This window comes from Hyperolius riggenbachi, chromosome 11 (genome assembly GCF_040937935.1).
Source record: "Hyperolius riggenbachi isolate aHypRig1 chromosome 11, aHypRig1.pri, whole genome shotgun sequence".
NCBI lineage: Eukaryota > Metazoa > Chordata > Amphibia > Anura > Hyperoliidae > Hyperolius > Hyperolius riggenbachi.
Window position 1 is genome coordinate 117,876,097 of NC_090656.1, and position 15,613 is coordinate 117,891,709.

The 15,613-nt window shown below is 46.0% G+C and overlaps 1 protein-coding gene across 1 annotated transcript in view; it reads left to right on the forward strand.

Moving 5' to 3' along the window:
* Positions 1–15,613, forward strand: part of LOC137537857 (mucin-2-like) — a 350,759-nt gene that overhangs the window by 48,377 nt on the left and 286,769 nt on the right. The gene's annotated exons all lie outside the window — the stretch shown is intronic.

Sequence of the window (15,613 nt, forward strand, 5' to 3'; positions counted from 1 at the left end):
TGCTGTGATGTCTAAGATTGTGCTTTACAAAATCCAGGTGGAGTCCAGGATCATTCGTACATATCTGGATTTTGCTTTGACCCTCTGGTCTTGGCTTTTCTGCTTAATACCCTGCCTGGTACAATACAGGGTTGTAGAGTAAATCCCCAATCAGCATTACACTGTGCATAGGTACAGCCCTACATAGATCCAGCTTGGGTCTGTAACGATTAGTGTCAGCACGCAGAGAGAATCTGATTATTGGTGATCTGCAGTATCACCAAGAATGCAGATATATACCTGATTATTGAATGATGATCTGCAGAATCACTGATAATACAGATATATCGCTAACCTCTGGACACCTAAAGGTATATGAGTGTTTGGTGTAACAGTAGTACTTTGAGTAATGCACCTGCTGAGCAGGTGATGATAGGCAGTAAAGGAATACTGCTCTTGAGGACACAGGAACTTTCCAGCAGCCTGAGACTCTCCAAGGGGTGGAGTCAGGCTGGAGATAGGAAGGAGCAGAAAGTGAGTGACACCTGAAGATGGATGTCACTATCTGATCTGGAGACTATCTCTTAAGAGGAGAGATAGCTCTCGAGGTCGGGCACGCCTGGTCGGTAACACACGGACAGATAAAGTACAAAGACAGAAGACTGATTCGGTATCCAGGGCAAGCAGGGTTTGGCAACGGAGTATCAGATATGTGAGGTACTGAATCAGAGGACAGAGGAGTAGTCAGGAAAGCAATAAGTCATAACAGATATCAAACAATGCCTAGTCTTGGTGTGAGGTCTTGGTCTCTACACCCTGGAACTAGTCTTAAGTATAACAGAATGATCGTACAAGTTCCCTAGTCTTGGGTGCGAGGTCCGTGGTCTCAGCACCCTGGAACTAGTCTGGAGTATAACACAAATGATAATACAGTTCCCTAGTCTGGGTGTGAGGTCCGTGGTCTCTACACCCTGGAACTAGCCTAAGCATAAACAGAATAACAATACAAGTAATCTGACACAGTGTGAATTCCCAGGTCCACCTGGTTCAAACACACTGTTGGATCTGACTAAGGTCTGAGTGCTTCCACGTAGTGTTCGCAACGGCAGACAACTTGCAACTGGCCAGCAGCAAGTATATATGGAGTAGTGCTCTCCAGCACCACCCCTAATTGATCAACCAATAGTATCCTGCTCTGGAGCCAGCTGATCGGCGTGATCAGCTGACTCTCTCTGCCCAGTATAAGAATTCTGCCTCTCAGTGCGCGCGCGTATTCCTAAGCCTGTGTGCACTAACAGACTCAGCCACACCAGACACACGCTGCCACGTGCAAACCGCCGCGCTGGATGCGGAACCAGCCGCCTTAGTGTTGTTGCATGCGGCGGCTTTTCCGCATTCTGCCCTGCTACCAGACAGATGCTTCCGTGTGCAAACCACCGCATTGGACGCGGAATCAGCCGCCTCCTCAGTAGCACACACGGCATCTTTTTCGCATTCTCTCACAGGGTCCTTTATTTCTTTTTTACTTGCAGGAATGGGTGAGAATGTGGAATTATAAGTGACAGTTTCTGTGTAGTCACAACCCTCACTGATAGCTACTTACAGGTTAATAGAGATGGCTCGAGCCTAAGATTTTGGGTTCGCGGACCGTGGATTTGAACTTTTGCAAAAGTTCGAGTTTGCGTGAACCGGACAAACCGCCATAGACTTAAGTTGGCAGGCAAATTTTAAAACCTGCAAAGCCTGTTTCTAGCCACAAAAGTGATTGAAACATTGTTTCAAGGGGTTCAACATCTGGAGGGGGGCATGGCAGAGTGGGATACATGTCAAAAGTCCCTTGGAAAATTACATTTTTGATGCACAGTAGGGTTATAATCCCTAAAGGGCAGAAATCAAAGTACATTCCCTCACTTGAGGAAAAGGGCTACTTTAAAAAGTCCAGAGTGGTAATGTATGTATGTATGTATGTATGCCCACTTCACATTGACAGACAAAATGCCACTTTTACCGGGATTGTGCGCTAACAGGTCTGTAAGGCCCTTAGGTGTGTGGGTGCTGCATGCGTGCTCAACTGAGGCAGACTGGCTCAGTGTACATGTGAAATTTATTTTTTTTTCTTGGGCCTATTTGTAAAAGTTATTGATAAAAAATTATTTTGAAAGTTATTTATGTATAGATTTGTTATTTATAACAAATTAAAAAAAAACAAATGTATTTATAAAAAATACAATAAGGTAATATTTCTATAGTTTCCTTGTTAAAAAAAAAAAAAGTTTTGTAAAAAATAATACCTTTTTAATGGCTAACTGATAGTTAAATAATGCAAGCTTTCTGGGATCTAGTCCCCTTCTTCAGGCATATTTTCAGATGTAAGCTGAAGTAAAACACTGATGCAGGTAAATAGTAAACACAAAGATGACAGTTGTGCTGGTTACTGTTTATCTGTTAGGTGTCAGGCGATCAGCAGGCTGGAGCCAGTGAGTTAGTGCAACCATACCATACTCACTGGCTCCAGCCTGCTGATCACCTGACACCTAACGGATAAACAGTAACCAGCACAACTGTCATCTTCGTGGTTACTATTTACCTGCATCAGTGTTTTACTTCAGCTAACATCTGGAAATATGCCTGAAGAAGGTGACTAGACCTCAGAAAGCTTGCATAATTTAACTCTATCAGTTAGCCATTAAAAGGTATTATTTTTTACAAAACGTTGTTTTTTCTACCTATATAATTTGTTTGGCTAACACGGTACAGAAATTTTTTTGCTACTATAATTTCAATGATAATTTTCAAAAAATGTAAAGTCAGCAGGTGTCAGGCTGGTAGCAGCAGGCCTGCCTGCCATTGGTGGTGGGGGTGGTGTCACCCAACTCCATTGCAGAGTCACGCAGTGGTGGGGGTGGTGTCACCCAAATCCAATGCAGAGTCATGCAGTGGAGGCTTGCTGCCAGTTTCCATTGGTGTTCAGTGGGTAGCAGGCTGACAGCAGGTCTGCCTGCAATTCGTGGTGGTGGTGGTGCCACCAATTACACTGCAGTGCAGAGCCACGCAGTGGAGGCTTACAAGCAATGAAATGCAGGCTACCTGAAACTCCATCATGGTATCTGAAGAATCAGTATGGCAATACAAAATAAACCAAGCAACAGTTAATGTGTTGAGTTGGAGTATCCCACACAACCGGGCTTGGGCTTTACAGTATGCTTACTAAGAGGGGCATACAAACATCAAGAGGAGCTAAGGGTTTAAAAGTGGTGAGACCTCCACTAACAGTTCCACCACTCTGTGCTTACAATGACGGTCCTGCATTGCCACCCAGTACAGGCCGTTCTCCTTTAAAGGGAATCTGAACTGAGTAAAATTATTGAAAATAAACACATGATGTAACTATGTAACTATGTAACTATGTAACTATGTAGCTGCAAATGTTTATTACATATTTACCTCGCCAACAGTTCCTCTCAGAAGTTCACCATTTTCTTCTTACAGTGATCCTTTCCAGTTCTGACAATATTTTGTCAGAACTGAAATATACCAGTTGCTGTCAGTTATATATCAGCTGCTGTCAGTTACAACTGAATGTGCAAGGTAATGTCCATGTTTCCCTATGGCTCTAGTAGGTGATATTACAGTTTAACAGTGTGCTGACCAGGAAGCTGTTATGGGGTAATGGCCATTTTCAAAATGGAGGACGGATAATTCCATTGATCACAGTGGACTTATAGGACCCAGTAGGGGAGGAAGAGATTGAGAAGTAGAATACACAGGAGGTAAGTATGACCTGTGTATGGTTATTTTGATTTTTAATTTTCAGTTCAGGTTCTCTTTAACCATTTTTATACGGGTCCCTCCCTCAACAGGCAGGACAGCACGAAATACCCATTTGAACAAGAATGGCTGCTGAGATAGCCAGCTCCTCTTCCTCACTGAGATCACTAAAGGTCTCCTCCTCCCCTCAGCCCCTCAGTGACAGTGTTGTGTCTGTGGAGTATCACAGACACAGAGCTATACAATAATGCAAACACAATTCAGTGATAACAGAGGCCCTCGAGCTCCACCATGGTAAATAGTTATGCGACCATGCAGCCATGCCATATTGGACGGTAACAGCTCTGTAAGGCCCTTAGCTCTGCCGGTGCTGCATGCACCCTCAACTGAATGGACCAGATTAGGCGTTGTTATTTATTAAATAAAAAGTATTTTTTTTCTTTTAAATGTCAATGTCCTTTACAAAAAACGAATTAATTAAGTTAGTGCGTTATGCTTAAGTAAACGGACTAGCGTAGTGTCATGTTGTCACGTGTACCAGAGGCTTAGATGCAGTGGGAAGTTAATTATACAACTTTAGGATGGCAGCAAGCAGACTGGCTCACTGTACAAACTATTATTTTCTTTTGTTTTTCTTAAAGCATGTTTGTCAAATTCATCAAAAATTTATCAAAAATTATTTCTAATCGCGGCGCCTATCCTCCGTGCAGGGCAGACGCGTGGCTGAGTAGCTCCGACAGACTTAGCCGCAATTAGCACTCCCGGACCCCCTTCCTCTCCCTCCTCCACGGCGGTTCTCATCCCCCAGCCTCTCGGAACTTACCGGCATGGGTCCGAAGAAAAAACAGGCGGTCACAGACCCAGGAATCCCTGAATTATTCTCCAACAAGCAGAAAGGGCCTCCTTCTCAAGATGGCGCCCGGACCTCCGGCGAGAACAGCTCACAGGCCGGTAAGCAAGCAGATCCTGACCGAGTTACCAAAGCCGACTTGCAGTCTCTATACTTAAACCTAGAAAGACTTATCAACGCTTCCAAGACTGACACTGTCAAAGAGATTAGCGATGAGATATCAGCCCTTGGTGAGCGGGTCCACAAAATCGAGGAGGGTCTGGAGGGGGTCAGGGCCTATTGCCAACAGACGGACACAGACATCCAGGAGATACGCTCTGATATAGCCACTTTGTTTGAAGCCCGTGAGGACCAGGAGAATAGGGACAGAAGAAGCAACTTAAGAATCCGGGGCGTCCCGGAGACTGTCTTAGAAGTCCAGGACTTTCTGCTGGCGCTTTTCCGCCATCTTATCCCAGACATCCCTGACTCAGAGCTGAGGATGGATCGAGCCCACAGGGCCCTGAAGCCTCTGCCTAAAGATGGGAGCCCCCCTCGGGACATTGTTACCAGGCTCCACTACTTCAGCACCAAAGAGGCCATCATTGTGGCCGCCCACAACCTCCCACATGTTGATTTTCAGGAGTGCAAGATCTCGATCTTTCCGGATCTATCCCCTATCACGCTGAATAAACGCTGGGAGATGAAGCCTTACTACCATACTGATCAAGCAGGGGATAAAGTACAGATGGGGCTTCCCCTTCAAGCTTATCATACCTCACAATGGCAGACAAATCTCCATCTCTGACCCTGATCATATTCCTGAAGTTTTACAGAGACTAGGCCTCGCTCATGATAAAAGGCCTCGCGCCGCAGGCGCAGCAAGGAGACTCTCCCCTCCGAAGTCTTCATGGGCTAAAGTCTCAGGGAGGCCCCCAAAGGTCCTTGATCAACCTGATGTCCCCCTAGGCAGCCCAGCAAGCCCCGCTTCTCAGGGCTCCGATGCATAACTTTTTTCTTTCTCATTGGAACTCTGACTGTGTCTTTGCACTGACCTGGATGCCTCATGCCGCCATTTTGAGCCTTCACAGGGTGGCTTACGTTCGGAGCCTCTGCACCTCTGCCTTAGCACCTTTGCCGGTGCTACAGCCCCGAACTGATCTGCAGCTTTAGACTGCAGTCCCGTGATGCTCACTCGGGCCACTTGGATAAGTGTCCCTCTACTTAGCCTTACGCTTTGTTTACAGTTGCTCTTATTTCTTTGTTATGTCTAAAAACATTCAACTTACTGTCTGTATAACTAATGGAGGCTCTCTCTTGCGCCAGCCTGTCGTTATCTCAGCTAGCTGCGCTGTATTTGCTTTTATTTTCACCTTCTCCTCTATTTTCTTTTTTTTTTTGTCGGATCGCCGTAGTTTTTAAATATGTAGGACCGACTATTTATATTTTTGGGGGATTTGGGGGAAATGTTTATTTGTGTTCTTTTGCTTTGAGCTTCTCTGGAGGATCATGGCCACGCCACATGTAATGGATAACAGGTCCCCACCCACTACGGCACTAGGACCTCCTCACTCTTCCATTCAGGAAATGACTGCCCCTCTAACAGCTATCACCCATAATGTTAGAGGCCTCAACGCCCCCCAGAAGAGGCGTCTAGCATGTCAGTACTACAAAAGTGCTAAAGCAGATATTGTCTTCTTACAAGAGACACACTATGTTCATAATAAAGAACCTAAATACTGGCATAAACACTACCCCCATGCTTATTATGCCTCTGCCCCTCAGAAGCGATGCGGTGTGGCCGTGATTCTCCACAAGAGACTTAATTTTACTGTACACAAGTGCATACGGGATCCTAATGGTCGCTATCTTATATTGGTGGGGGAATCAAATGGTCTGATGCTTACCTTGGTATCGGTTTATGCCCCCTCCGAGGGTCTACGTCCCTTTCTCTCCACCTTAACTTCTAAAATCTTAACCAATAGGTCTGGCAAACTTATAATGGCTGGCGATTTCAATGCCTCCTTAGATGGTGGGAACGGTCGCTCTAGGGTACCCCCAAATGTCTCCTCAAACTACTACTTGAAACTGGCACCTGGGACGTCTGGAGAGCGCTTCACCCTGGGGAGAGAGGGCACACCTTTTACTCTAACCCACACAACACATATTCACGTATTGATTTTATATTTATGGATGCTACCCTCTTAGCTGAGGTGTCCAAAGCTGATCACTCTGAGATCTCCTGGTCAGACCAGGCCTCCGTAGCAGTACAATTTTCCTCTTCAACCCCTAGACCCAAAAGCACTTGGCGCATAAACGAATCTCTCCTAGTAGATCAGGAAATTAAACTAAAAGTTGCCTCTGAAATCACATCTTTTTTTATACTCAACCGTGAGGGGGATACCTCCCAGGGTATACGCTGGGCTGCCCACAAAGCCACCATTAGAGGTGAGCTGATTAAAATTTCCTCAACTAAACATAAAATGGCTATGGCCAGAATCTCGGAATTGAAAGGGGAGATCAGGCGCATGGAACTTCTGCACGCTAAAAACTCACAGCTTAACGCACTACGAGCAGAGCTCAAATCCCTTCTTTTTCAGAAGGCTGATAGGGCCATGCACCTGACCTCTCAGAAATTCTATGAGAAGGGTGACAAACCAGACACAATGTTGGCTAGGAAGTTGAGTAGTAGATTGACCTTGAACAGACTCCACCCTATTAGAACTAGCTCTGGGACTTTGACCCACGACCCATTCTCCATAGTACAGGAATTTCAGAAATATTATGCCAGCCTCTATGACGGTACTACTACAGATAAAACTAACACCCCGATAGCAAACATACAGGAGTACCTCAATAGTGTCCCTATCCCCAGAATAGCTCCTAATATGGGCACCCTCTTAAATGCACCTATCACAGTTAAAGAGGTTATCTCGGTCATTAAAAAGCTTAAGTCCTCCAAGGCCCCTGGCCCGGATGGCTACACCGCCTCATACTACAAAGCATTTATAAAAATATTAGCTCCAGAACTGACGTCCTTCTACAATAAAATCTTAAAGGGGGAGGAGGACTTTCCCCCTGACATGTCTAGAGCATCCATAGTAGTCATCCCAAAACCAGGCAGAGATCCGGCCGAGGTAACTAATTACAGACCAATCTCTCTTATTAACGTGGACGTTAAAATCCTCTCGAAGATTCTGGCGAATAGATTAAACCCTTTGCTACCAAGTGTTGTCCACCCGGACCAGACAGGCTTTGTTCTGGGAAGGCAGACAACAGACAACATTCGTAGAATTGTTGGTCTGGTGGACAGGATGAAGCTCTGTTGGACGCCTTCTCTGCTCCTTTCGTTGGACGCGGAGAAGGCGTTCGACAGGGTGGACTGGAGATACTTGAGGTTGGTCCTTCAAAAATTTGGTATAAGGGGTGAATTCTTAAACGGTGTCAGATGCCTTTACACTAACCCTACAGCTTACGTCTGCAACATGGGCATCACTTCATCTTCATTCTCAATTAAGAATGGGACGAGGCAGGGGTGCCCTCTCTCCCCTTTGCTGTTTGCATTATGCATTGAGCCATTGGCTATCAGGGTCAGGAGCTCTCTGGACGTTACTGGGGTCTCGGTGGGCAGGCTGGAATTCAAAACCGCCCTATTCGCGGATGATACTATTTTTACCTTATCCAACCCCCTGACTTCAGTTCCAGGCCTGTTCGCTGAGATTGACCGGTTTTGTACATACTCAGGCTTCAAAATAAATAGCACCAAATCGGAAGCAATTCCATTTGGGCTTTCGCCCAGTGAACAGTCCTCTCTCTCGCACTCCTTTGGCTTTAAGTTTAGACCTAATGGCCTAAAATACCTCAGGGTTCTGATCTCTCATGATCTGGGCGACCTCTATAAGCTTAACTATGCACCTATGTTCAAGAAACTACACAGGTTGCTCGACGATTGGCAACACTACCGCATCTCTCTACAAGGGCGCATTTATGCAGTCAAAATGACTTTACTTCCCAAAATCCTCTATCTATTCAGAGCTCTTCCCATCAGAATTAATAAGAGGGATGTGGATGTGCTGCAATCTAGAATAACCAATTTTATATGGGAAGGTCGTAGACCCCGCATCAAATACACGCACCACAGACTCCAGGGGGGCCTTGGTGCTCCCAATATTTTACATTATTATCTGGCGGCAAGACTATCTCAGCTCTTCCAGTGGTCCTCTCCCAGAGGCTCAGTTAGATGGGTTGACTTGGAGCAGGAACTCGTCTCCCCTTTTCCAGTTAAGTCCCTCCTTTGGACCCCTAGACCCTGTCTGGGCACAAACTTCACTTTTGTCCCAATTATTGAATCCCTACTAATCAAAAAAAAGTTGAATAAGGTTTTGGCCCCAGGAGGCGCCCCATCTACCTTGGAATCGTTATTCTATAATGACGACTTCTCCCCTGGAGTCTGTGGCCTGGCCTGGAGGTCCAGAGGGGTTCACACGGTCAGTGATTTGGTGTCTGATGGCGTCTTGCTTTCTTGGCCTCAAATTAAAGAAAAGGTTGCTCTGCCAGATTCAGAAGCATTTAGATTCCTACAGATCAGCCATTTTATCCGTTCCCGCCACTTACCTGGCCTGAAATCACCACGCTCACCAGTTGAGTCTATGTTCTCCTCTACACCCTTACCACAAGGTCTTATCTCTGCCATATATCACGAAATTTGGTATTCCAAACATACTTCCCCTTCAACGGCAATGATGAAGTGGCAAGAGAGACTAAATGCTTCTGATGAGGTAGATCACTGGGAGGTAATATTTAATGCGATGGCCGGCTCCTCTAAGCACACTATCACTAAAGAAAGGAACTATAAAATATTATATGACTGGTTCTGCACCCCGTTGCAATTGGCCAAATGGGGTTTAACACCCTTTCCCCTCTGCTACAGAGGCTGCCAAGCAAATGCTGATCAACTGCACTGTTGGTGGAACTGCCCCTACGTCGCAGGACTCTGGGGCTCTTGTTTTCAAATTGCCTCAGAAGTTCTTGACTCAGACATTCAACCTGATCCCTGGTCTGCCCTCTTTCACAAACCTCTCCTCCAGCTTAGCAAGGCCCAAAATAAGCTCCTTGGCCAAATCTGCAACGCAACCAAAGCCCTTTTAGCTAAGTCCTGGAAATCATTACCCCCTTCTAGGTCGGAACTAATAAATAGAGTCCAGTCAACATACATCCTGGAAAAACTCACCTCTACTATTAGAGAAACCACTCCACTTTTTGATAAAATATGGGACCCATGCAGGGCCGGGCCGAGGCATAGGCTGGAGAGGCTCCAGCCTCAGGGCGCAGTGTAGGAGGGGGCACACAATTCATTCAGCTGTCATTCCTAATTGTGTTTGAAGGAGAAAGAAATAAGAAAATAGGATACATAGCAGTGACCGCAAGCCAGATAACTAGATATTAATGTGTTGGGGAGGTTGTGGGCCCTGTGGCCCTCTTAGTCTAGTAGCAATCAGTGTGTGACAGCTGGGGTGGGAGGGATGGAGGGGCGCACTTTGGTGTTTCAGTCTTGGGTGCTGAAGGACCTTGTCCCAGCTCTGGACCCATGGAGCGTCTGGTTCTCCTCCCAACCCTGAAAACTGACTCTGTTCCCTCAATCGCTCCTCCTACCTCCCCCCCCCCACTCACGTGTTTTCCTCCTCCTCAACAACAGTTCTGACAGTAACACAGCTACTGGCACAGCTTGAACCCCACAAAGAGACATACAGTTTCCCTCTTCCCCCACCTCCCATTTATGTTTGTCTATGTTTAGACCCTCCCTCCCCCAGTCTTCCCACCCTTCCCACCCCCCTCCCTGGTAACACTGTGTTTTTTATTAGCATTGTTTGGTTAGACTTCATAAAACCTCTACACTGCTGCATTCTCGACATGCATGATAGCAATCCCTGTTATAATCCAGACAATACTTGTATTATGTACCTGTTGTTTACTGCAATGTTTTCTGACCTACCTGTTAAAATTCTAATAAAAATATATTTGAAAAAAAATTATTTCTAATATTATTATATTTGTGTGCTGCTTTTATTAATGTGTGTATACCATTGGTGTTTGTGTTTTGCGATCAGGTGCCTTCGCAAAACAGTTGTCCCTAGTTGGGTTTTAGGCTTTCCACGACTCTTTCTTTTGGCAGAGGTTGCAGATGGCATTGCTGGTATCAGAGGCACACAAACAAAAAAATTGCCACACTGGGGAGCTTTGGAATGTCGGCATTCAGGTGGTGGCAAAAGCAGGCGTTGAAGGGCGTGTTGGCTGGATGACCCCAAGTGTATCCCTAAATGCATTATGTGTGAATAACTCCTCTAACACACCAAGTGGAGCAGCTGTGTTGCTAGTGGTAGTGTTACATTTTTGTGAACCAAAAGCAGAGCAGGAAGAGGATGGTGTGTCAAGGAGGTTCTGTGCGGAAGCTGTAGAAGATGTTGTGCACTGTTTAAGCCAGTCAACCATATCCACAGAATCTTGAGGCTTGAGGGTACGTGCCTTTTGAACACTGTACTTTGGTCAAGGGCCGCACAAAATCACGCCAGCATTACCTCGAAAATACCTGCGGGCAGAGCCGGGACAAGGTCCTCCAGCACCCAAGGCTGAGACACCAAAGTGCGCCCCTCCATCCCTCCCACCCCAGCCGTCACACACTGATTGCTATTAGACTAAGAGGGCCACAGGGCCCACAGCCTCCCCAACACCTTAATATCTAGTTATCTGGCTTGCAGTCACTGCTGTGTATCCCCTTTTCTTATTTCTTTCTGCTTCATACACAATTAGGAATGACAGCTGAATAAATTGTGCGTCCCCTCCTACACTGCGCCCTGAGGCTGGAGCCTCTCCAGCCTATGCCTCGGCCCGGCCCTGCCTGCGGGGTGGCCTGCCTCTGCCTGCTATTTTTGCATATTGGGGGTATGCAGTACTACTTACAATATTTAATAGTGGTAGGCAGTGTGTGTAATCACAAAGAGACACACAATCAGTGTCAAATACACAGCAGCTGTGTGTGTGTGTGTGTGTGTGTGTGTGTGTGTGTGTGTGTGTGTGTGTGTGTGTGTGTGTGTGTGTGTGTGTGTGTGTGTGTGTGTGTGTGTCGCAGGGCTGTGTACTTTAACACACAGAGAGAGATATCCTATAGTACTTTCAATCACAAATACAGTTGCAATCTAAGCACTGCTTATGATACACAGAGTGCTGGCTTGCTTGCAATAGTTAGAAGAGTATAGTAGAACTACAAGGGCCAGCAACTGACTGTGGCCTGTATGCAGTGTGTAACCCACACAGATATCAATAACAGATACAGTTGGAAGCAAAGCACAGCTTATGATGATAGACAGTGTGCTGGCTTGTAATAGATAGAAGAGCATAGTAGAACTGCAAGGGCCAGCAATAACTGTGGCCTGGCAGTATGCAGTGTCTCATACACATAAAAAAAGCAATATGAGCCCTCAAAAGAGCTTTTATTTTGGGGTGCTTTCAGCAATAAAGAACAGCCTAGCTACCTGTCTCTGTCTCAATGTGGGCTGTATCTATGCAGTGTCACCCACAAAGAGAGCTATGGTATAGTAAGTTAAATCACACAAATACAGTGGAAAGATATGCACTGGTATAATACAGTGTGCTGGGACTGGCACAGTACAGCAAGGGCCAGCTGAGACTGTGGGCTGTATCTATGCAGTGTCACCCACAAAGAGAGCTATGGTATAGTAAGTTAAATCACACAAATACAGTGGAAGGATGTGCACTGATAATACTGTGTGCTGGGCCTGGCACAGTACAGCAAGGGCCAGCTACGAGGGCAACAGACAGGGTTGTAGCTATGCAGCGTCAGTGTCACACACAAAAACACATCAGAAGACTATTAGCCCTCAAAATAGCTTTTTTGGGGTGCTTTCAACAACAGATTTCAGCGAGGAGCAAGCTAACAAGAGCTTAACTAAAGATTTCCCTATCTCCAAGTTCCAACAACGTCTCTCCCTTCCTCTCACTACAGCAGCAGCAGCGGACTGAGAAAATGGCTGATGCTGCTGTGTTTTTATGGGGAAGGGGGGGGGGGGGGGGCAGGGATCCAGGAGGGAGAGTGCATGCGTCTGCTGACTGTGATGTTGAGGGTCAAAGTTTAGCCCAATGATGAGGTATGGGGGGGCGGGTCGAATGCGCTATGTGTTCGCTACCCACCGTGGACAGCTGAAATCCGCACAAACTACCCACTGGGCGAACCGTTCATGCCATCTCTACAGGTCAAAAAAGTTCAGTGTAGCTGAGAAAACACCTGTGAGACCTGGGAAACAAATCAAGTAAAAAGGGCTATTTGTAGCTGCACTTTGCATAGTGGAAGGAGCCAGTGCCTGCTTTTTTTATCAGGCTCCTCTTGCACCATTTTTACCTTTCACATCCGCGTATTGCAGCAATTAACATTAAAGTCTATGGCAGCAATAGCGGGCACTGGGATACTTGCTAATCACGACAATTAACACTAAAAACTGTGGTGGCTATTATTATTAGAAAGGGCGCCAGAGTTTGTATGCCCCGGGACTTGCTAATTTCATTGGTGCTTTAGGCACCCTTCCTAGCAATAATAGCCATGGACAGATAGGTTTAGGCAGAAGGGAAGTTTAGGGTTAGGCATGTGTGTGTGTGTGTGTGTGTGGGGGGGGGGGGGGGGGGGGTATTTAAGGTTAGGCACCACCGCGGGAGTTTAGGTTAGGCCCCACCATGGAAGTTAGAGTTTGGCATTTACAGAGGGAGGGTTCTGAGTGAGTGAGAATAGGGCTAGGTTTGTTCATAGTAAAATAGTGGTAAAGAATACAGATATTTTACTATCGGGAATTAGCTAGTAGAGTATTGGCAATTTTGCTGATATTCTACCAGCGGCTATATCCAATGCCCTTTTTATCGGACACCTTTTTACATGTATGCCTGGGAACAGATTAAAAGTTCAATACTTCTGAATTTTTTTGAATGACAGTTAAGTAAACTTTATCACTAGGCAGCCAAAACAATTAAGACTATTGGACACTAGGAAAGCCCTCATAGTTAGGACTATAGAATTGAGATGGCCCGAACGGTGTGCCTGCAAACTTTTTCGTAGAGATGGCTCGAACCTCTGATTTTCGGTTCGTGAACCGCGAACGCAAACTTGAGAAAAAGTTTGCGAGCCGGCGAACATCGCAAACCGCAATAGACTTCAATGGGCAGGCAAACGTTTAAAACTACAAACACTAATTCTGGCCACAAAAGTGATGGAAAAGATGTTTCAAGTAGTCTAACACCTGTAGGGGTGCATGGCGGAGTGGGATACACACCAAAAGTCCTGGGGAAAATTACGGATTTGACGCACAGTAGGGTTTTAAGGGCAGAAATCACATTGCATTGCTAAATTGGAGGCATAAAGTGCTTGCAAACATCTTGCGTGTGTATACATTAATCAGGTAGGGTAATTAGTGTACTGCTTCACACTGACAGACCAAACTCACTGTGTAACACACCGCAAACAACTGTTTGTGTAGTGATGGCCATGCTAAACTGGTGCGCACCATGTCGAGAGTGCAGGCGATGGTGGTTTTCAAGCCCATATGGTCGGGCTGAGGAAGCTCAATGACAGAACAACAGTGACTGTCCAGCTGATCGAATTTGGTCTGTCCACAATGAAGCAATGACCTTATTATCTTGGGTCAGGTGTGCCCCCCAACACACTTATATAGCCGGTCATTGCTTCATTGTGATACGCAAGCCCTTTTACTGTGGCAAGGTAATGATCATGAAGGGGAATTGACATGTACATGTCTTTTGTTTTGTTGTTGCAGCCGCAGTGCATCCAGAACAATTAGGCAGGCATAAACATGCACCAAAAAATGTATAATTCTTTTTGTTCAGGAATCCACCTGGAGTCCTGGACCCTGTTGGTGGTGGCGAATAAGGCAGTCAAACGGGCTGCAGGCAGAGATGCTTTGTGGAGACTGACTGATTCCCCAGGTATGGCCGGGGAATCAGGGTTCGATTACGGTCCGGAGTGGGAGCCTGAGAAACGGTTACAGTTTGGGTATCGTCTTTTTAGAAAAATAATTGCGGCCTGGCTGACTGCAGGTATAATACAATGTGCAGTCACACAGGTGCAGTGAAAGGTATGCAGTGATTGCTGCTATAATACAATGGCTATCATTCATAAAGCGTTTCCTGCATGCAGAAATGCTAAAAACAGCCGAATTTACCGACCACTGAGCAAAATGTGTATTCATAAAGGCTGTTTCCGCATGTGAAGCTGACTTTCCAGAGCAGAGCGATAAATTACCGCATTGTGCGGTGATTCTATGCGGAAATGTAACAAAATGTAAATTCATAAAAATTAACGCAAGCTGTATGCGGACGGGGATTACCGCTCCCCTGGATGTAGCGATAAGCATGCGGAGTACATGTAAGTGAATGGGACAGACCTCCCAAGCAGCAGCAGAGAGAACACCACACGGAGGGACTCAGCCAGCTTCTCCTGTTTCTGCATGCCTACTAACAGCCTAACGCTAGCCTACAGCGGGATATCTCCGCACTCCTATCGCAACTAGAAACATTTTTATGAATGACCACCCAGAAGGCTGAAATACCGACAGCGGTGTTTCCCCGCACGGATTTACTTGACCGACAGCACTTTTATGAATGATAGCCAATGTGCGGTTACACAGGTGCAGTAAAAAGGTTGTAATGACTGCTGGTATAACAATGTACAGTCACACAGGTGCTATGAAAGGTATGCAGTGACTGGTATTATAATACAATGTGCACCAGTCACACAGGTGCAGTGAAAATGGATGCGGTGACTGCTGGTATAACAATGTGCAGTCACACAGGTGCAGTGAAAGGTACGCAGTGACTACTGATATAACAATGTGCAGCCACACAGGTGCAGTAAAAGGTATGCAGTGACTGCTGCTATAATACAATGTGCAGTTACACAGGTGCAGTAAAAAGGTTGCAGTGACTGCTGGTATAACAATGCACAGTCACACAGGTGCAGTG